This window comes from Saccoglossus kowalevskii, chromosome 4, assembly GCF_978046115.1.
Source record: "Saccoglossus kowalevskii chromosome 4, keSacKowa6.1, whole genome shotgun sequence".
Taxonomy (NCBI): Eukaryota; Metazoa; Hemichordata; class Enteropneusta; family Harrimaniidae; genus Saccoglossus; species Saccoglossus kowalevskii.
In genome coordinates this window covers 8,897,643-8,920,864 of record NC_140644.1, presented here as the reverse complement: position 1 = coordinate 8,920,864, position 23,222 = coordinate 8,897,643, and the positions used below count along the sequence as shown (strand labels likewise).

General features: G+C 33.5%; 1 protein-coding gene across 1 annotated transcript in view; it reads right to left on the bottom strand.

Moving 5' to 3' along the window:
- LOC100378712 (rho GTPase-activating protein 7-like) overlaps positions 1–16,278 on the bottom strand; it is a 166,227-nt gene extending 149,949 nt beyond the window's left edge. The window contains exon 1 of the mRNA XM_085497716.1: positions 16,188–16,278. The gene's annotated coding sequence lies outside the window, so the exon portion shown is untranslated. The remainder of the gene's footprint in view (positions 1–16,187) is intronic.
- Between the last annotated feature and the right edge of the window lie 6,944 nt (positions 16,279–23,222).

Sequence of the window (23,222 nt, the reverse complement as noted above, 5' to 3'; positions counted from 1 at the left end):
TGTAATATAATCACTTTTTCTACGCTTATTTCTCTAACATTTAACACATCCTGAAAGCCTCCAGATAAAGCCTAAATAAATGGGGAAAAACATCATCAGTCAAGAGCAACGTTTAGTTTGAACAAAAGTGATTACAATGTGCCATATTATTCAGAATTTATATCAAAACTGGTGCCTATATAAAATATCACGGGTTTTTAGAAATATTTCAAATTGACAAAAGTCAATAGTGGTGGTAAACTAGTTGGAACCAGTATATACCAGATTCTTTCAGTATGAATTAAATATTGAAAAGAAAAAAAAAACAAGTAGAAAGAGACCTACTTAAATTCTAAAACGATTACTAATGTTTACGGATTTCAATATTCAGTAAAAAAATACCCCGCAATAAAAACTGGCATTGTGAGTATTTCATCTATAAGAGATATTAAAAAAAAATACCACTTCTAAAAAAACAACTTTTGATTTGTAAGAGATATTAAAAGATGTAGAGAATGTTTTGAGAGTTTGATAAACAAATCAAATGGAACACCTTATTAAATAGACAGATGGTTTTAAAAAGGGTTGTCCATTCTATGATGGGATGGGGTGGGGGTTTTCAAATGAAATGAAGACTGTAATGAACTACTGGTAACAATAGTGTAAAATAATTACTCACAGCTTTACACAACCCAACAAACCTTACTAAGCAACAACCAGATTTTTGAAATAATTTAGGACACCAATAAAAACCCCATCATTAATAATATATGATTTTTTTCACCAGATTACAATTTTAGATATGGCATAATATCTCTGCCACATGAACCTATGGTGAAAGGGTTATAATACTGTCAAAATGACCACTATCCACTAAAGTACAACCATTTTTCGAAATTTCCTTAAAAATTAAGCTGGTGACCCCCAACTTTTTTTAAAGTCAGTATCTTTATTATGCCTGGAAGTATAATTTATTGGAAAATGAATAAATTCTGGGTACTGTAAAATACTTTATTTTAGATGGAATAAAATTTCGCTGAAAAGACATTTGGGTATTTTGTATGGAATTTATTTTCACAATTCCACTGGTTTTTGGTGAGATGAATGTAAAATATAAGAAAAAAAGGCATTTCAGCTGAAATTTATTTTCACTGAATCATCCTTTCAGTGAAAATAAAGTATTTTACAGTTACCGTAGTTCCATTCATGAGTAGACTTCTGCTTTAAAACACACACGCACTTACATGCAGGTGTAAACAGACAAGTGAGATGCGAGGGCTTTTCTTGATCTATAATTGATCTTATTTCCACATGTACCAAATAAACTTGTAAATTAAAAATAAATAAATACATGAGAAAACAAAATGCACCATGAACACTGACTGGCGAAATCTGAAAGTGAGGCAGCAAGTCAAAGACAGTCTTGCTGTCTACCCTAATATGTAAATCTAACGGGAAGGGATTGCTTCAATACACCTACAGTGTCAATGGAATAGATAGATGAACAGACTATGCACAGTGTAGTTCATCTGCCTTCTAGGCAATTACCGAGCCGCATTACTACATCCACTGTCACAACACGTTATTGAAATGTACACCACTTAAGGGAAGACCTTTAGACTGTTTGGCACTGTGCAACTGAAGAGTTAATTGAAACGCATCATATACAGACATCATTTGCATATGCATATTCCAATAATATTATTCTATTTCAAAATTGCATATTAACGAATTTTATTTTATTTTCAAAATCATGGAAGAACATCTGTGTTACCACAGGAAAAAAGCAATGCATACAATACATTTCCAGAATTCAATCATTTATTGAAATTAACCTAACCACCACCCCGATACCCCTATCGCACACCCCCTCCCCCCCTCCTCATCAGAGTATATCTGAATGTGGAAAGTTCTGACAGGAATTAAACGTGGGTCCCCTAATCAACCAATTCAGAATCTTTATAAAAATGTCTTATCAAAAATTCAATAAAATCACATGACGAAATGAAGACACAATTATAAGTCCATCACACTTCTATACAGACAACAAAGATAGTTCAATTCCCACATGGAATACACAAAAGAAACCTGAAACGCGCGACTCACCTGCATTAGTGAACTTGAACATCGGAATATATTGATGAGTACAATGACTCCCACAGAGTTTTAAAATAGCTGCCGTTTCTCTTTACATCAAATCCCTCAATGCACAATCATAATGAAACACCGCTATGAGCAGTCGCTGCAGCGTGCAGCGGCTTGATCTAATTTATAATTTACATAGAGCAATATCCAATTGATTAATTGAGTAGTAGGAGCATTGTAACGAACCATGACATGTATTCTTGTATATATATATGATATAGAGACACCAAGATATATCAAATTATTCAGGCTTTACATTGCAATGTGTGTTTTATCATCATATGTATACAATGTACTGTTGTCTTGGGAATAAAGATTGTTGGCCAAGAGGTAAAAACTTTAAAGGGTTAATATAACCCACACATGTAACAATCATATTATCTGCACTTAGCATGTAAGCATAAAATCCTGGTTTAGAATTTAACGAATCACATTTGTTTAAACATTTGAGCTTCTAATATTACAAATGAAGCGCAAATAATGAGCAATTAGGTGACAGTAGTTTTGCAGTTATATTTTAAAGCCTGTGTTTTGTATATGATGGCACAAGTCACCTCTTCAAAAAACAGCTAATTTTATACTGTACAAGTCACCACCATTTTAGATGAGGCTCTTTATGCTTGATAATTTGTTTTCGCAACACCATTGTTTGATTGAACTGAATTCTAGTAAGTGACATTTAACCTTTTTTTAAATATTTCACAGTATTCAAATATCAAACAGCATATTTCTTTTACTTCTCCAATATCAGATTAACTATTCTTATTTATCATTAGCAGTGTATTTAAATATCATGGCTTGGTATTTACATATGAAAGGCATGAGTCATCAGCAATGTTATTATCTAGTGTACATGTTTTTTTGCGCTGTTTGATCCAAATCAGGAGGGGAGTTGCATGACACAATTGGATAAATAATCATTTCATTTGCATAAATTAATATTCACAAGCAATGAAAAACTCATTTTTGCAGTAAAATTGACCGATTCTATCGTTGCGAGCTGAAAGGATAATCGAAAAACTGATGTAAAGGTGTTTTTGAGAGATGTTTTTGATCAGACTCCAGCAAACTGTTGAAAGTAACCACAGGTTTTTTCTTTACCCTGATCATAGCAAATTACGAAATTCATGGAGAATGCAGAAGCACATTTATATTTCACTCTAGTACTATTGCTCAAAATTGCTCAAAATGTTTTCAGTGACTTCTGTCATTGACAAGTTACCTAATTAGTATGCATTTCGAGAAACCACACTGTGTGTGCATGCGCAGTTTGAAATGGAACAATTTTGAACGCAATAAAATCATGCGTAGAACTCAGGCTTCAGCAAGATATTATGGCGTCAAACTGGCTGTCGGTTAAATTGGATTGCAATAAACATAATTTTAGAGTCTGTATTTTTCTATGAAATGTTTCTAAGTTTTGTTGAAGATTATTCTGTGAAGATATCGCTGACATTATTTCATATGTTCGCATAAGGGACATTGTTGCTTTGACGATGGGCTACGGTCGACTGACTTCAAAACGTTCCATTTAGAATGGATGGCACCCTCTCGTGCTAACCCCCCCCCCCCTGATCCAAATATCATACACCATAGTAGAAGTGAGTGCGGAATTCAAGTATTTTTTAAATAATTATTTTAATGCTAGGTTATAGTTCTTGATACTGAATACACTATTAAAGTGGGAGGGTCATCACCTGCGCATGCACAGGAATTGAGTCCCAAGCGATGATAACAACAAACACTTAAAACGCAAAGGCTCATGGGTAGACGCTTGTTTGTAAACAATGACACGCGATGGCCATCTGACGCATACACAGGAGACAACTCCCCCGCTTTAACTTCACTGTGTTGTGTATATGCAAGAGTTGATGGTACACCTAAATATAATGCATTTACCACAGAATCTATATTCTATGTTAATTAAATAACACGATGGGTGTACATATACTGTTACAGGATTTTTTCTAGCAAGAGGGAGCACTGTAATTCAGCGGCGCCATCAAGTGGGGGAGATATGGTTTTCCCTACCAGGGTGTGTAGTTTTTGATAATTCTAAGTTACAATGGAGCACTCTATGGCTTCCTTCGGGCCAAAATTAGTATCAGACAGGTCACAGTTGAAGACTGTGGCCACATGTGTTCCCTGGTCATTATGAACTTTATGGTGCCAGAGAATCTGCTTCCCAGGGTAAGGGGGTGTATGGCCATGGCATGAGAGCACGGCGCCCCTGTTCCCTTGTTTAAAAAAATCCCTGCTGTTAGCCTTCTTTTCATCATAAGGACATGATGATAATTTAATTTAAACAGTCCCATGCAACCATGATACCACGCACACTTTTGGCATACATGTGTCTCTACAGAGTTCCCACGCATCTTAGCACAAGACATTTCAGAACTTTCTATGGACTTTTGAAGATCAAATTGAATTTAAGACAAGTTTTAGAGACAAACTCGTAAAATTTCAAATACATTTCTTCAAAACCACACTCAACATCATAGTTAAATTACACCAGTAACTACGACAGGAATACTCTCAGCACATTTCCTTCAATTTTATAAATATTTATAAATTGCAAAATTTAAACTGAAACAAGAAGTTTCTTTCGGCTACTTGAATAGCTTGAAACATTTTCAAAAGACATTGCTGAGCACTGTGCCTGTTGATTGGCTGATTTGAATCAACTAGAAATTTACGGAAAAAGATTTTATACAAATGATGGTTGCACTGAGAGTAGAACAATTTAGCACAATTATATAATTTTGAATTTTAGTTTTTAATTCATACCTTTTTAAGACCTCACAAGGCTATTTCTCATATTAAAGACTGAACACAGTAAGGCGAGTGATTAGGAGAGCTATACTATTAAAATAAGGATACTCACAATTTAAAGAATTATAATTAGCTCCTGTGGGTCTTAACTTGGGAGATAAGCGAGTGGAGTGATCACTCTCCATAGATGGCATGCCCTGAAGATGTTATTCAAAACTTCTGCAGAAACCATGCTCAATTACCGTAAAATCTGTATTAAAAGTCGCATCCCTAATAGAAATCAGACCCATTCTTTTTGAACAATTGAAAACCAAAAATTCATCATTTCTCATATGTGTAGATGCTCTAATAGAAGCTGCATCCCCTATGTTGCATTGTACCATTTTAATAGAAGCCGTGGTTTCTAATACACATTTTCCAGTAGATGTACATCGCAGTTGTTGCATTTATGGTATCAACACAGAAAAATGTATGCCCCAACTGAGAAATGATAATAAATTGCAAATAAACAAAGATAAATTTGAGATATCAGTTTACTTATTAAAGAAGGATGTATGGATACATGAATGGGATTAAAATGAAACCACGATTTATGGGATTTAATTTTCCCAGCATTTAGAAAACGCACTATCTATCACAGACAATTTCTATAAATGATTGACTGCGGACTCCGCTAGCATCAAAGAGATGATTTATTGTACATATTTATATTACTGTAAAATAATTCACAAGAGCACTGTATGTCTTGGCTCTTTCAGCCACAGATTAATTTATGTATTAATTAACACCATGTTTTATTGATAGGGTATCTACTATCTGATAAATTATAGTCTCTAATTTGAAAAGTCACTATTTAAAAGTCAAAATGTGTTAATATGGTTAAAGCACAAGTACGTGTATCTACAAGTACGGAAAAGTGGGACATATCAGCGTGGAGTGGAAATGAATAAATGTTTAATTTTTAATCATTTACTACATGTATTTCAATGGTTTATAGTTGATTTATTCGGTTATTTATTTGTTCATTTACTTGCATGTCTGTGTGACCATTAATTTCATTTGTTTGTTCTTTCATTCATTTGTCATTTGCCCATGTTCAGGAGATCATACAGTTTGTTCATTTGTTATATAGTTTCATTCACTTGTTAGCATGACCTTTGTTTGCTGGCTACTGTAAAATACTTTATTTTAGCTAGAATTAATTTTCATTGAAAAGTCTTTTTGGGTGTTTTGTATGGAATTTATTTTCACTGATTTTTGGTGAGTTGAATGTAAAATATAGGAAAAAAGGTATGTTCACTAGATTTTATTTTCACTAAATCATTCCTTCAGCAAAAATAGTGAAAACTAATTCCAAGTGAAAATAAAGTATACTACAGTAGTTTATTTAATTTACTGCATATTCATTTATTCAATGATTCATTTTCCCTTGTTCATTTGATCATTAATACACGTGCACTTTTCACTTATGTCACTGATTAGCTTAAAAATTAATTGATTTATACACTTCGTTTAACTTGGTTTAATTAATTTAATTACTGTATTTATTTGTTAAATTTCTAGGTTCATTAAAGCAGCACAGCTCAGTGTTTGACTCCAAATTCTGACGAAATCTGTATATATACTTATTCTAAGTCCGTGACTCAGGTAATGACCTCAACTTGAATTGTCAGTCAAGTTCAGATGAAATTGGGTCATTCCATTTATTTGTTCAAGAAGTGGAATTATTCTTGCACTGATTTTAAAACATATAGTTTTAAACAACAAAGAACTGTCAAATAAAAGAAATAATTTTAACTGATCTATAAATATTTTGTATCAATGTACAAGTAACAACAGCCTTTTCAATTCCCTCCCCTGTGTCCCTTACCCGCAGAATAATAGTATCTTCCAAACCTTAGTCAAGTAATTACATCACAAATCCAATCATATTTCACAATAAGAAAAAAGTCTGCAGCCTGTAGGAGAGTTAAATATAAGATGTAATTTTGAATAAGAAATTTCGGTGATAGAAAAACTGCGCTTTCACATAGACATTTTCCCCCCAGTATGATACATAATTATGCAACTTTAAAACCACAGTGATACGTGACAAAGCTTTTATAGTAAAAAGGTGAGAAAGCGTCTGAAAAAACCATGTGAAGCAGACCCGCTGATATGTCATACAAAATGTATTCTTAGCTCACCACTGTGCAACTTATAACAGTCTTGTGAAGTATATCACGATTTGAAAAAAATACCATCGCTTAATGGAATTTCAGATTCCGTTAAGTGTCAAATCAGATTCATTTTAAAGCGATGGTGAGAATTGGGCAAATTTCTTCCGAGTATGTTTGGTCGTTTATTTTTTAATTTTTATAAGATCATTCAACAAGGTTTAGTGTTAACCTTTTCACAACCATACTTCACTGCCCAAATTTTTCTGCACATGTTTTCTTATATTATTCAATATTTCTGGAAATAAACTTTAATTTTGGAGCCAACAGACAAAATTTGAGTCAATTTCCAGTTTTTACTTTAAATAAATTTGGCAAATTTTTGTCCCAATCTTCCGAAGGAAAGTGCAGACTATTTTGTGAATTTGTGATAAAAAGAGGGTACTTGTGGTAAATTGGTTAAAGTCTAATGTGATTATTGGTTAATAGGAACTTGTGACTGTTTATATGACATATTTGATAAGGTATGAATATCAGGAAATATAACAAATATTTTCACCATGTCCAAATATCTGTGCTGTTTTATTGTTTAAAGTTACAAAATTCAATTCAACGCCTGAAAAAACCCTCTCATCACTTTTAATTCAGTACTCAAATGAAATTCAGTGCATAAGATATACTAATTAGCATAACCCACAATACAATGCCAATGCACATGATTATTTTAACCAATCACAGCGTGCAACTGAAAAGTGACCCACGATGGAATGTCATCCCGCATAAACATAAAAATGAACAAAATTGTTTTTCATTTCCAATTCAGAAGACAAAAAAAAATACCTTAATGACATAAAATTGGCAAAGTAGTTTTAAATGGAAAACTGCCAATCAATTTGCACCCAGTGATTGAATTTCTCTCCTGACTGATGTTGTCATGAAAGAAAATTAGTTACACACACAGTTATTAATAAACGCTGATTACATTGGTGGGCATTAAATCTTGTCTATCAACAAGGCATTGTGGGTAATTCAAACAAATTGCTACCAACTTTGAACTAGAAAGTGTTCAATCACATTTTACACAAATTTCTCTTCAAACATTAAATTATTTAGCACATTGAGCAAATGAAGCTGTCAATCCCTTCACATGGCCTGAATCGTCTCAAATAGTCAAAACAAATCTGGACATTGAAGATCTCGGCTCAGATTATTAAACATGTGACCATGTACTTAGAGAACATTGCAACACTCAAAAATGTGTTCTTTATCAACGAATGAATCTGATCTGTTGCGATAAATTGAAATTGTTTTCACCAAATTAACCATTGACGAGATGCATGATTGCGATTTGGGTCACAAAGTAAGGCAAAATTGATTATTTTGTTACAAATGCCATAAAAATGCTATTATTAGTGATTGTTTTACTGATGAGGTAATAAAAACAGAAACATGCAACTACTCTGTTAGTGGATAACAAGTTAAGACAGTTTGTGTCAAATTCAAATTTTACACTACTTAGCATATTACTGCACATATATGCAATGCATTGTGGGAGATAACTTCAAATTTTCGACTACTGAGCATATTACTGCACATATATGCAATGCATTGTGGGAGATAACTTCAAATTTTACACTACTGAGCATATTACTGCACATAAAATGCAATGCATTGTGGGAGATAACTTCAAATTTTACACTACTGAGCATATTATTGCACATATATGCAATGCATTATGGGAGATAACTTAAATTTTTTTACTACTGAGCATATTACTGCACATATATGCAATGCATTGTGGGAGATAACTTCAAATGTTATACTACTGAGCATATTACTGCACATATATGCAATGCATTGTGGGAGATAACTTCAAATTTTACACTACTGAGCATATTACTGCACATATATGCAATGCATTGTGGGAGATAACTTCAAATTTTACACTACTGAGCATATTACTGCACATATATGCAATGCATTGTGGGAGATAACTTCAAATTTTACACAACTGAGCATGTTACTGCACATATATGCAATGCATTATGGGAGAGAACTTCAAATGTTACACTACTGAGCATGTTATTGCACATATATGCAATGCATTGTGGGAGATAACTTCAAATATTATACTACTGAGCATATTACTGCACATATATGCAATGCATTGTGGGAAATAGCCTCCCATTGTATAACTATTATCAAAGTTTTGTTTTAGTAGTAGGATTAATTCAGATCCATAATAATATCAAAATAATATCACCAGGCACAATTCTGAGATACGAAGAAAGAAAATTACTATAGCAGCCAGTGTAAAAATGACAATTTTTTACTATTTTCCATAACATTTCGCATTTTGTATTGAAAAATTGCCTGATGACCCTAATTTTTTTTTTTATTTTTTGTATCCTGATGGCATAACCCATAGTAATGAAAGTATCGGTTAGTTGAACATGATATGTATAATGATAGACTTCCTTAAGACAGAGAGATAATAACTTATTTGCTATATTAGAAGTGAAAATAAACCATATATGCAAAATTATTGTGAAAATTGGGGTGTATAAAAAGACAAAAGTGAACTTTTTCCAAATTTGGCATCACGAACTGTTGAAAAATGAATCAAAAAATGGTATTTCCACATTATAACAATAAGTACTCAAATAAAAATATAAAAATATAAATATACATATAAAAATAAGTAACAATAAGTAATTTTAATGAATTACCGGTAATGTCTCAAAATTGAAATGGGTCGTCATAAAAAAATCCCTTTAAACAACAGGGTTTGTGACATGTGTAACAAAGGTCTAATTGAGGATGAAATGCATTTTCTGATGGAATGCAACAAATATAATGAGTTGCATACCAAATTGTTCAATAAAGCTAAGGATATGATCCCAGCATTTGAAAATAAACCTGCAGAGAAAAAATTCATGGAATTGTTACAGAATGAAAACATTATTATACCAGTAGCACAGTTCATAAGTAAAAGCTTTGAGGTCAGGAAGCAGGATCTTACCTGACATTTTAATACCTGCTGTCAGTAATAATAACTTTTACTTTTTTTTCTTTTTCTGTTATGACAAATTTTACCTTTTTTCATTATTTTAGTAATCTTATATTATTTAGTATTTTAGCAATTTTGTATAATTTAGTAATTTAGTGATTGTATTTTGTGATTTAGCATATTGTTTTTATATTTTATGCTTGTACCTTGTGACCATAAATAAATAAATAAATAAATAAATAAATAAATAAATAAATAAATAAATAAATAAATAAATAAATAAATAAATAAATAAATAAATAAATAAATTAAGCATTGGTTTTAATTTTGGCAGTAATGAAAATTATGCATGTACATGTAGTCTAAAAGCAGTTTCAAATAAAGAAAACACGAATGCATTTCTCTTTAATACATCACGGTAGTGCAATCTGGTCATTGCTGGTTTTTACAAGTGAATAACTTTTTGGTTTTCGAGGTGTTGCAATTGCTGATTATTACTCAGTCGTGTTTACAAGCACAAACAAAAAATCAATTCATTGAAATGTCATGGAATGCAAGTACACAGTAAAAAAAATGTTTTTATATTTTTTTTTTTAAACCTAGCTGATGTGTTTTGTTTATATAGACAATTATGAATATTTCATCAAATAATAATACAGTGGACCTTGTGACCCTTAACAAAATTGTTAAACTTTTAAAAAATTAAAACAAACTCTTTTGTTATTTTCGTTTTTTGTTATTTTTGAGAACGCTAGTAATTATGTCAGCACATCACTTACTGGCTCAATATTTTTTCATTTATTTTGGCTTTCCACAGTGGCTTTAAAAAGGTGATGAGTTAATTCAGCTTAATTCATAGGTTACGGTAGTACAAATTTTTACCATATTTTTAAAAGCCATACGTCCTAAGAAAAGCTTTATGAGAAATATGAATGGCATGCGTCATTACGACAGACGCATACAAAACGAGTTTTCAATTGATACATACATACATACATACCTATTATAGGACTGCACTCTCGCATGGAGCTTTATAGCAAAATTATTGAAAACCACTTACTTTATAAATTGGTGAATTGTAGCTTAGGAATTGATTTAAGCGAGCTAGCCCTAAGAAATAAAAATATTATTAGCTAGCACTTTAATATAAAATGGTCTGTGCGATAGAATAAATGAAAATTGACGAATCAGAAAGATTTGACAAACAAAATCAGTGTATGCAAGCGACCTGATGATCGAAATAGCTCCACTCTTTTAGCAGAGCACAGTCTTGATATAATAAAGTGTATTTATAGTTATAAACATCATAGTAGAGAAATAAATAATCTTTGTTTACACACTATGTATTAAGTGTCTCAACTCAGTCCTGTGTTTAGTTTTTGATTAATTAACTCCAATTATAAACAGTAGTAGAGAACATGTACATATACCGGCATAATTAAGTATCAAATCAATCGAACTAGTAGTTATCAGGAAAAAGTTAAACAGCAATTTAGACTAAAAAGATCTTCACTGCAATTACAGAATTGAAGATATCGGCATGAAATATTTAAATCTAATGGAGGTCCAACAAAGATACATAAATACCAAATATCAAAACCATCAGAGTAGAGGATTTCAAGAAGTTGACAAAAACATTTTGATGATATCATCACAAAATGATCAAATCTCATAGAGATTCACCCAAGGAACATACGTATTAAGTATAAGAGCAATAAGGCTAACGGTTTTCATGAAGAAGTAATTTGAAGAAAAAAATTTGATGAGGGAAGCAGACGTGGGACATGGGACAACAACAATGGACAATATCGTATATGAACAGTTCCGCCTCTACTCTTCATTGAAAGTAGAAGGATGGAGTAAGATCTGAATTGAAGAAGGGAGACAGGACAGAATAATAGAGTGATGTTTATGTAATGAAAGGAATTTGCAAAAAAATTATTACCGTCATCGCAAAGTGGTTACAAATTATCTTAAAGCGACAACCATCGTACAGAGCAAGTTTGAATTCATGAAAAACAAGCAATGTATTTTATATAAGGAGTATTCATTACATGGACTCATATTGTACATTACGCAATGCAACACTTTAAGTGAGTGTTATTCTAAGGGCCAGAAACCAAAAGGTATTTTGTTTGTTTGTTTGTTTTTTGTTGGGTTGGGGGTATTTTGGGCAGGTGATAATCTATGGCTTTTGTGGTCACATTTTGTTTTTGTTTTTTAAAGTACCATAATAGCTTGGTGCATTGAACATTTGGACAAGTAACAAAAACTTCAGTCTGGAATGTGTAAAGTTATGAAATAAGTCTTGATCTGCTCACCCAGAGTTACCAAGGGTCACTCGTTAGTAAAGAAATACCTGCTACGTGAAAAAAAAAGCGCAACTGTCAACAGTTATGCCTGGCAGGTTGTTTTTATAAGACTTCTTCCCAGGTCAAAAAGAAAATCAAAAAAGTAAGAAAAACAATTATAATTTACGAAGCCATACAAGTAGTGATGTATTGTCATAGATATCATCTATTGTACAACACAAAAGAATGAGAAATTTTCGGATGAAACCTTTTTTTTATAAGAATACATGTACCAGTCTGAAGGTTTTGAAAAAACAAATTCACAGTACTTTGCACTCTAGTAAAGGTAACATGTTGAAGAACATCACTTGTATTGACTGAAAAGATTTTGTGAATGAGTGACATATAAAAATTGTTTCTGAAATTAAATTTTAGTGGATTTGATGCATGTACATTCATTTATTGAAATATGAAGAAAACAACACATTCTATGGTTAAATTTGCATATTCTTGCCTCTGATGCTTAAATTTAATTTGACTTATAGTGGGTGGTCTGTTAGACAGAAGGCCTATCTTCCACAGAACACTGACATTAATTAACATCCACCAGACAAGTATTTTGATATTACATTGACCCGTGCAACACAACCATGCAGGGTACATTACGCAGTGAAATGGACTTTTCAATGCATAACACGTCTTTCACTGAATGGAGTGGATGGATTCTACCGAGTACACATTAAAAATATCCCGATCTGCCAAATGAACTTTACTTGGATGGAAATCAAATTGTACAAAGTGGGAATATGCCTTAGGGAAAGTAGACTTGATTAAACAACAGAACAGGAATGCATATAAGAATGGAAATAATTAAAAGCTCTTGTAGAGCAAAAGAAATGTTAAATATGTCTGTTCTTAACTGAAGCTGACACACTACTAGAAACTATAACCTACCGGTATATACTATTCTTCGCTATAAATCTTGGTAGATTGATTCCCTGGAGAGTACGTAACCATGGGGATAACAATCTTGTGAAAGATGCTCTGACTCAATCTCGTACTAACAGATCGCAATAAAATGTCCACTACTACAGCATTTCCAAAGAATATGTCTTACGAAAATCAAGTTATCTATTATAGTATACTGGGAGGGGGAGGGGGTTGTGATCGTCAAACAAGAATACATATTGTATACTGCATTACACGTTGAAAGTGTATTATAAAACAGTACAATTTTAATATATTCTGAACACAAAGATATTATCATTGCTATAAATGTGTACTAATAATAAAATAACAGAGTATTAAATTAATACATATTGTTTCTTTTTTCATTTAAATCCCATCCCATCCCATCCCATCCCATCCCATCCCATCCCATCCCATCCCATCCCATCCCATCCATCCCATCCCATCCCATCCCATCCCATCCCATCCCATCCCATCCCATCCCATCCCATCCCATCCCATCCCATCCCATCCCATCCCATCCCATCCCATCCCATCCCATCCCATCCCATCCCATCCCATCCCATCCCATCCCATCCCATCCCATCCCATCCCATCCCATCCCATCCCATCCCATCCCATCCCATCCCATCCCATCCCATCCCATCCCATCCCATCCCATCCCATCCCATCCCATCCCATCCCATCCCATCCCATCCCATCCCATCCCATCCCATCCCATCCCATCCCATCCCATCCCATCCCATCCCATCCCATCCCATCCCATCCCATCCCATCCCATCCCATCCCATCCCATCCCATCCATCCCATCCCATCCCATCCCATCCCATCCCATCCCATCCCATCCCATCCCATCCCATCCCATCCCATCCCATCCATCCCATCCCATCCCATCCCATCCCATCCCATCCCATCCCATCCCATCCCATCCCATCCCATCCCATCCCATCCCATCCCATCCCATCCCATCCCATCCCATCCCATCCCATCCCATCCCATCCGTCTGATAATGAATATACATGCTAGTCCAAATGCATTGAATGCCATTGCTTGTGAACATATTTTCAATTACCTGTACAATTGGTTTATGAAATCCAAAAAAAAAATAATACTAGTAGCTATTTGTATCTCTATTACCGGTATTTCTTTTAGACTGTAAACAACTAGCAATGTATCAGGAATGAAATCTTTCATTCATGCGAGTTGTAATTGAGTGCTTTCCTTCAAATCCATGAACACAATCTGCTAATTACATTAAATGGCATATATCAGTTTTGAGCTATACAAAAACCGAAAGTAAGCTGCAAGTATTCAGTGTTGTATATGCAGAGTACACATCGTACACCAAGCAGCTGAAATCAATGTTTTATAGATTTTTTATAAATCTTTTGTTGTAAAACAAATTTTTTAAATTCTAAGGTATTATAAAATATTATTTGAAAACAATAATCATCATGGCTGTGCTGAAAAAAAATAACATGTTATTTTGACAACATGCTGGCAATTGAATTTCCTCGTTAACTATATTGACATATGCTTTCTTGTTATTTTAAAGGACATGATGATGAAATTATGTGGGTTTTTTTCATCCTTGGAATAGTTTCATTTGATTTTATCATCAGTTGTTATTATATTGTCAATTATGAATGTAAGGTTTATGTAGCAGTTACACTGTGATTTACGTTTCCTTGTCACCTTCAAATATTTTGAGTTTTTCTTCAATGTAATTATGTAATCAATTTAATTCCTTCACAGGAAGTGTACATGTTTCAATAAACAGTTTTCATGTCTAACAGTTGACACACAGAAAGTAATTTAGTTTTTGCTACCCTCTGTCAGATTTTTGTTTGTTATGCATTAATTGTGACAAATGATAGACAGAATGATTCTGTCTCAAGATACTTCAACTTCAATACGACATTCATCACAAATACACACTATTTATTCAGTCTCTAGTCACCTATAAGGGTCACCCGTTTGAAATCAGTGGGGGTGTTAATATTTTATTCACACATGGCAAACATGGTTTATTTTTATGAACATTTTCATGATTATATTCGTTTCACCCCCTTACAATTTTGTTTTTCGCACAATCTGCCTCACCCCAGTTTTAAAATGGTGTGCCCTTTAATACAACCAGTGGAATATAATCTTGTGTAATACATTAGCATATATCTCATGAGATGATCTTCCGTAGGCTTGAATCTAAACTCAACATGGATATTTATTCATTGATTCCTGGGAGGGGGCAAACTTATGACAGAATCATGTATCTTGATTTTAGCTTCCTAACCCTTGACCCCTTGACCCTGAATTGGATAATTAGTACATGCTTAAAAGCAGTACACACTTCTTAAAGTCTCATACAGCCTGCTTAATTAGGTAATTAATCATCGCAACAATACCTTTGATGTCATTATTCCTGAATTTAACCTTTAAATATTAATGGCATGCAGTTATGTAATAACAGTAGACTATAACGACACAAGAAAATACCAGAACTGAAAACTAGTAATAATATCTACCAGGTATACACACTAGGTTTCAGGCAAAGTTTTCAATGTAATATACATTCACCTAAAATGCTTCTATCAGCTAAACTTCAACTCAGAACATTTACACTACTAATGATTTAAAATCTAGAAAACTAAAATAGATGAAGAATTTTTACAATACCAGTTACAAATATCAAGAATCCGCAAAAATTATTATTAGTCATTTTCAGAGTTTCCCCCTGCAATGTCATTTATGGAGTTAACAGCAAGAGATTACAGCAGACAGATACTTGATGAATGCTACATTCTTCCCAAGAGTGTGATACCGTCAATGTTTTGACGAGAGTACCACTCAATGATGCGAACTTACCTTATTATTTTAGCAAGATCTTGCGGGCATCCTTCAGAGCATTGTCGCTATACTTCCCAAGCGTACTGTACTGCGAACACTTAAGGGCGAGTTCCAGTGGTGATCAATCACGGCATAATAAATTCTGTGAATGCCGTCTAAATTATATTTCCTGTGCTCAATACTGCACTCAACTCCACAGATCCTATGGAGCAAACAACGAACGTGGGATAAATGCTATCAAGAGGGATATAATTATAGCGTTAATCACGATATCATCCGGTATTAGTGGACCATTTGAAACGATGACAGTCAGTGATCATGCACAATGCACGCTACATGAAAACAAATCAATTTTCTCTAGGGACCTAACAATGATACTCCCCCAAACACTGTGAATGGCACAACCAAGCGTATTCAAAAACATTAATACATGTACAAGACAACATCCTCTAATAACTGCATAACAATTGCATATCAAGTACATAATGGAATGTCCTCGCTTACAAATCAGTTTACCAAGCACAAGAAGTATACCTGCACACCCCCGTACAATAAATGAACTAATCCACATCAATTTATATCAAATCTTAAGATCAGACATAAAAACAGAAGTAAAAATTCCAACCATTGCAGGAGAATGTTTCAGGTGAACCATGTGCACTGGACTGTAAAAGAAACTGGAACAATGCTTTTAAAATTCCTTAAAACTCGGTGACAGGGTGTAAGCTGTTTTCAGTATAACTTTGAAAATCATTGAGGGAAAAAATTCAGAATGTTCAATGATGCAACACATTTGTCACACTCTAAGTCAGTACAATTAAACATATTTGCATAACCATGAACTGTTAATATTCACACTACTTGGCTTTAAAGGGCAAGTAAGCTTCCCTGCAATTGACATTCCTATTTTTATTGATATTTACATATAGTTCCTTGGCTCTTTAAATCGTTAGCAAATTTGTACAGCCATTTAACACTACCACACTACTCTAGTTACTTTCTGAAAGTCAATAAAGCTTTTTGTGAAATTTCAGCTGGTTAAATATTAATAAGAATTAGTGTTTAAGTGGCAAGTCAGGTAAAAAAAAAAAAAAAAAAAAAGCTCTCAATCTGTCAATCCTCGCCGTGTTAGGTAAATTTGAGTGTTCACTGCTGAAAATAAAGAGCAAACAATCAAACAGTCCACTGATAGGCTTGATGATAAAATATCAGGAATAAGCAGCCAATAAGAAATAGTTTTACTCACTTTCAAAATTATCATGGATGTGGGTTTGTGAAGAGAGAAAGAATTGTATACTGAAAATGCGTTAATTAATTCACAGGGTTTTAATAATTTTCATAAATCGATGAAGTTGCTGTAGAATACTTTATTTTTTCGCTTGGAATTAATTTTCGCTATTTTCACTGAAGGAATGATTCAGTAAAAATAAAATGCAGCGAATATACCTTTTTCCCCTATATTTTACATTCACCTTGTCAAAAATCAGTGAAAATAAATTCCATACAAAATACCCAAAAAGTCTTTTCAGCAAAAATTAATTCCAGCTAAAATAAAGTATTTTACAGTAAGCGAAAATAAAAAAATAGTTCAATCCTCTGTCACTCATCACATGCAATAGATAATTATTTACATAATGACAGTGACTATAATATGGTTAAAGCGCGGTGGGGGTCGCACAGCGCATGTTCGAATTTCATGTAAATAAACAATGTATTTTACACGCGTTGTATACGTCGCTATGAGTCCCATATCGCCACCCTTTAATATATAACAGCAGTTTTCATGTTAATTCGATTAGGAAGATATTACAGTGCGGAGATGTCATTCAGTTCAATGTACGGTCAGTTGAAAGCTATCGTATGTATTGTAAATATAAAAAGCAATCTTGTTTACTCTCACCCAGATTCAATTATATTGTGGATCGTTTTATTAACTGGAATTGAAAACTCTCCTTCCAGGTACCTTAACAACTGTACTTTAGAGTCAAAAAAGATATTTACTAACTGAAAAAGATGAATATTTAATGAGCTTATCTGCATAAAATTCTCATGCACATGCTCTCTAAATAAGACTGATTTTGCAGAGAGTCAAAATGAAATCTCAAAAAAATTAAGTTGGGCCAACTTGTGAATTTCATTTTATCAAATTACTATAGAAAGATATTCTTTCAAGATAATTTTATTGATGTTATAAGGATAACTAGAAGAACACAGAAGAGAATGTAAATTAACAATTGCATTTATTCTATACCGGATAACTCAAATATGACCGTAGATACACTGCTGACATTCACGTAATCACATATAATAGAGAGAATACGCTAAATCTAAAACAGCTATTATTACAGCTTTATACAAGCGAGTTCTATTTTACCTCATGTAGAGTATCATAAGTGCCCCAATGTCATTTACTTTCCTACCCAACATCCCACTCCCTCAGATTTGATACAGTATATTGTAGACTGAAATTCAACAATAATTATTAGATTGCTTGGCAACATTGATGTATTATTCAGAGGGCAATTTCATTTGAATAATTCATGGAGTATATATGAGTCGGTTAAAACATTCCAATGTACATGTGCATTCATAATCTTAGATACTGTGCTCAACAATATTGTAATATTTGCACGTATCCAGAAAACTGTTTTCCAATGAATTAATATTTTTCTGTTAATGCCAGCTAAATTTGAAGTTGTTTCATTTATGTGATATTGACACCCTAGTATAAAAAAATCTCAATTTGTATTGTTTTTCTCTTTTTTTTTCATTCACATGCAATAATTGGCAGTACCTACATTCCCCATGGTAACCCCTCCCCTCGTTTTTTTTTAATTAACTAAGTAAATAAATTCAGTGCCCTGATGATATACAGTCTAGGAAGCTTATAATTGCCACAATGTCCCGTCTACCACTTATTTATCAATTAAGAAAATTGTTATCACAACAACATCTGTCTGTTTCTCATGTGAGTTTAATGAGGCTTCCCGCTCACGTCCTTTACATCGTACCCCCACATGAACATTCACCTTTGGATTGGACACAATTCACAACATTTTTAAAAAATGTGGTGGATAGTGTACGGCACGGGCGCTTGCAACAGGATTTATGGTTAAGGGAGATAGGCTTGGGTAGGGTTATATACTAGTATAGAAATAAAGACAGGGTATGAAACAGGGTCTTTATTTCTATACTAGTATATAACCCTACCCAAGCCTATCTCCCTTAACCATAAATCCTGTTGCAAGCGCCCGTGGTGTACGGTGGTGATTTACCGTAAATTTAACGCAGGCACAAAAAATACACATTTTAACGTAAATTATTATAGCGCCCCCCCCCCAAAATTCCCAGGAATTTGTTTGTAAAATTAATGTTCGATATATGAAATATAACTGATTTTTGGCATCTAGATCAAATTTAGATGCGAGCACGAAAGTGGTAGGTAGCTGATAAACGGGGTAAGTAACCGTCGTGTAACGTAAACGTCTGGGATCGAAAGTCCATCAATCTCCAGTCATTGTAACGGACATAGAGATTTAATCGTCGTTGTTGTCATGCACGAGTACATATCGTGTAATGTCTAATGTCTCACTGTTTTGTTATGGGTGGTGTTTAATCGCACGTACCTGCTATTAGTCTGACAACGCATGACATCACACATCTGTAGATAAGACTGTAGTGATGAGGCGAACATTTCCTCCACTGTCGCCATCTTGGTACACGGAATAACGCTTGATCCGATTGGTTGCGAAGATAGAGATCTCGTGTGCGGTTTCTTATTGGTCCATAGTTTGATAAAGTTTTGGGAAGATGTTATATAAGGTACCGAGCACTCGGCGATAATTAAAGGGAACCTCAATCCAAACAACATAATGACCCCTAAAGAAAAAGCTCCACAAATGTAGGAGAATGCAATTTACACTTTTTTTATATCAGTTTTCATTCTTTAGATATTCAACTTTTCATCGTTATTATGTAGTCAGCCATCTTGATTCTCAAGCAAAGGATTATGGGTAAAGTGTGACATCATAGAATCTGTTGTCAGAAATTGAGAAAATTATTTCATCTATAACATGAGAAATACTGATGCGAATTAGTTCAAATTTTCGTTGTGCATATTACTCATGTATATAATTATAGTAATGGAAATTGGAATTTTACAAATACACATAAAGTGAAGATATTGTTAAAAATGTTAAAAAAAATAAAAATCAATATTTTAGTTGTGAAATATAGAATGTCACATTTTTGTCCCCTTTTTGTGCTCAACATGTGATATATCACCTATATAACCTACTCACGTTGGTAAATTGTATACAATATAAGGAAATTTTAGCATTTGGTAGAAAAACATAAAAATTAATATTTTCAGTTCTGTTTCCATGACAACTATGGATGGCACCAGTACATGTATGTATGTTACCAATTTCTAAACTTTCAGCCAATTTAAAGTTCAACTTTTGAAGTTATAGATGAAATCATTTTCTCAATTTCTGACAACAGATTCTATGATGTCATACTATACCCATAATCCTTTGCTTGAAAATCAAGATGGCTGACTACGTAATACTGATGAAAAGTAGAATATCTAGAGAATGAAAAGTGATACAACAAAACTGTAAATTGCATTCTCCTACATTTGTGGAGCTTTTTCTTTAGGGGTCATTATGTTGTTCGGATTGAGGTTCCCTTTAATATATGTATAGTACTAGTTTGTTAATAAATAATAATAATAATATAATAATGTAATAACACGATATATGTGTTTAGTGAGGTTTTTAAATATGTTTTTAAAAAGTATGTATTATTTTTACTAGGCAAGGTCGGCTAATTCGGCCATCACTGTAGCGAGTAAGTTAACACCGAGTTTGCGACACCGTGCGATTCAGACGATGAGAAGGTATATAGGTTTTGAAACTTTAGGAGGACACCACATATTTGTTTTACCTTTTGCAAATGAGTTGGCAGACGTACTTGAATTAGTTGATGAATTCTGACCAGGTGCCGTTTTTAAAGAAAATGCTTTGTCACAGAATAATAGTCTGTTAAAGGTGTCAAGTATGAAATAAGTTGAGGACAAAAAAACAAACCTGCATAGAAATCGGAATAATAGGTCTTTTGATTATCTGAGACGCATTTCAATGGACTTGATTACGGACAATGCATGACGTAAATTTCACCAGGAAATTCCGCAGTGTGCTCTCGCAATCGCGTACTTAGTCATTTTTACAAGGTTCGCCATTTTTGATGTCACGTGATAATTATGTAAACAACGACTGTCCAGTTTGTGCGAAATTGTGCCTCTATACTTAGTCTTTTGAAATATATAAGCTAAATTACTCTTCTGAACAACACAACAGACAGAGAATGTTTTATTCGAAAATGTCACAAAACCCTTCTCGCTACCTTAAATTGACTGGGGTGTCTTAAATGGCTCCACCGTCCCATTACAGAGGACAAAATTCGCCGTAGTTCTAGTATTGGCAGTATTAAGAATGATATGCCCGTAGGCCTAGATGAGTTTATTGGAAAATCATTAAAACATTTGGGTTATATACTATTGTGACAATTATTTTGAATCAGACATTTGAATCTGGCATTTTTGTATTTTAACCGCATGGTTCAAAGCAATTATTATTCCGAGCCTGATGATCCGGAACATTATAGATCAACCTAAAATACATTACAAAAAATTAGACAAATTCTACTGTGCATTTATCAATTTCTCCAAGGCGTTTGATACAATCGAGAGTTGACGACTATGTTACATGTTATTCTTAAACAATATAACGTTTTTAAAATGTTGTCGAGCATGTCACGGTTATTCCGATAAAATTGCATAATTTGGTTGTAACATTGGCGTTCGCATTGAGTCATTTTTTTTTTTCATAAACGAATTGTCACGCGAACTTCAGCAACGACGCAAACTTTTCTGTAAATATTTGCTGATGATGTGTAGTTATGTTCTCTGGTACTATAATCTGGTCTTTTGACAAACTAAGTATGTATTGTGTTATGTGAGAAATAAAAACAACAATCATGCTCTTTAAAACGGATGGTCACGTGGTCTCGATCAGAAGTCTGGGTATATAAAAGTGTAGTAAGCTCGTAGAAGTAACTTCACATGTACATCTTGGAATTGTCTTCTATTATAGACTTCATTGGTCATCGGCGACAAAAAGACTGGTGCAGAAACCACGAAAGGTTTTGTTTGCGATCATGAAACCCGTAAATGATTAGAACTTGTAAGAAGTTTTTGCAAATTGTCATATAACGGTTTCAAGTCAGTATCATTGTCTAGAGCATATCTAATATCGAGCGTGTAGATATTCCTTTGGTGTGACAAACAAATTACCCAAACAATTTATGTTATAGGTGATAGGTGATAACCGATCTTCTACCCCCAGAACATTCGTCCCGGTGTTATCACTATCACCCACGCGAGATATCGTGTGTTTATCATTGTCACTATGAAGCTGGTATTACGAATTGAACCACAGAACACAGTGTATCAAAAAAACAACAAGAAGTCTTTATTTGTAGGAGGCACATGTTGATGTACATATCTCGTACTGTATTACTGTCACAGGTATCATCACCCTTGATTTTGAAAAGGCAAGAGAATAAGGCAGATGTTAGCTTTGCCAAAGGCATACACATCAACTCAATAATAAAGAAACACTTACTGTGTTGTAATGAAACAACAAATAGAATTAAAAATGAACAATAAGTTTGTCAACAGCAACCTGGAAATTAACTTCTTTGACATTCAAACTACAGCTTTTAAAGTGATACTTCAACTATGTAACAAATTATAAGAGGCTCAATATTTAAAAAAAAATACCAACAGAAAGTCAACAAAAATTTGGATGCAGAAAATTATGTACATGTATCTTGATGAAAGTTCGTCATATGATCAAAATATTGCTGACTGTGTGTGCAAGCAAAATATCCGAATCAGAAAATGAAAAAAAAAATAATAAGAAATGCGGGACAGCCACTCTGGACAATATGTCCTTAAAGTTGTCTGGGCGAAACTCGCTTGCCGCTACC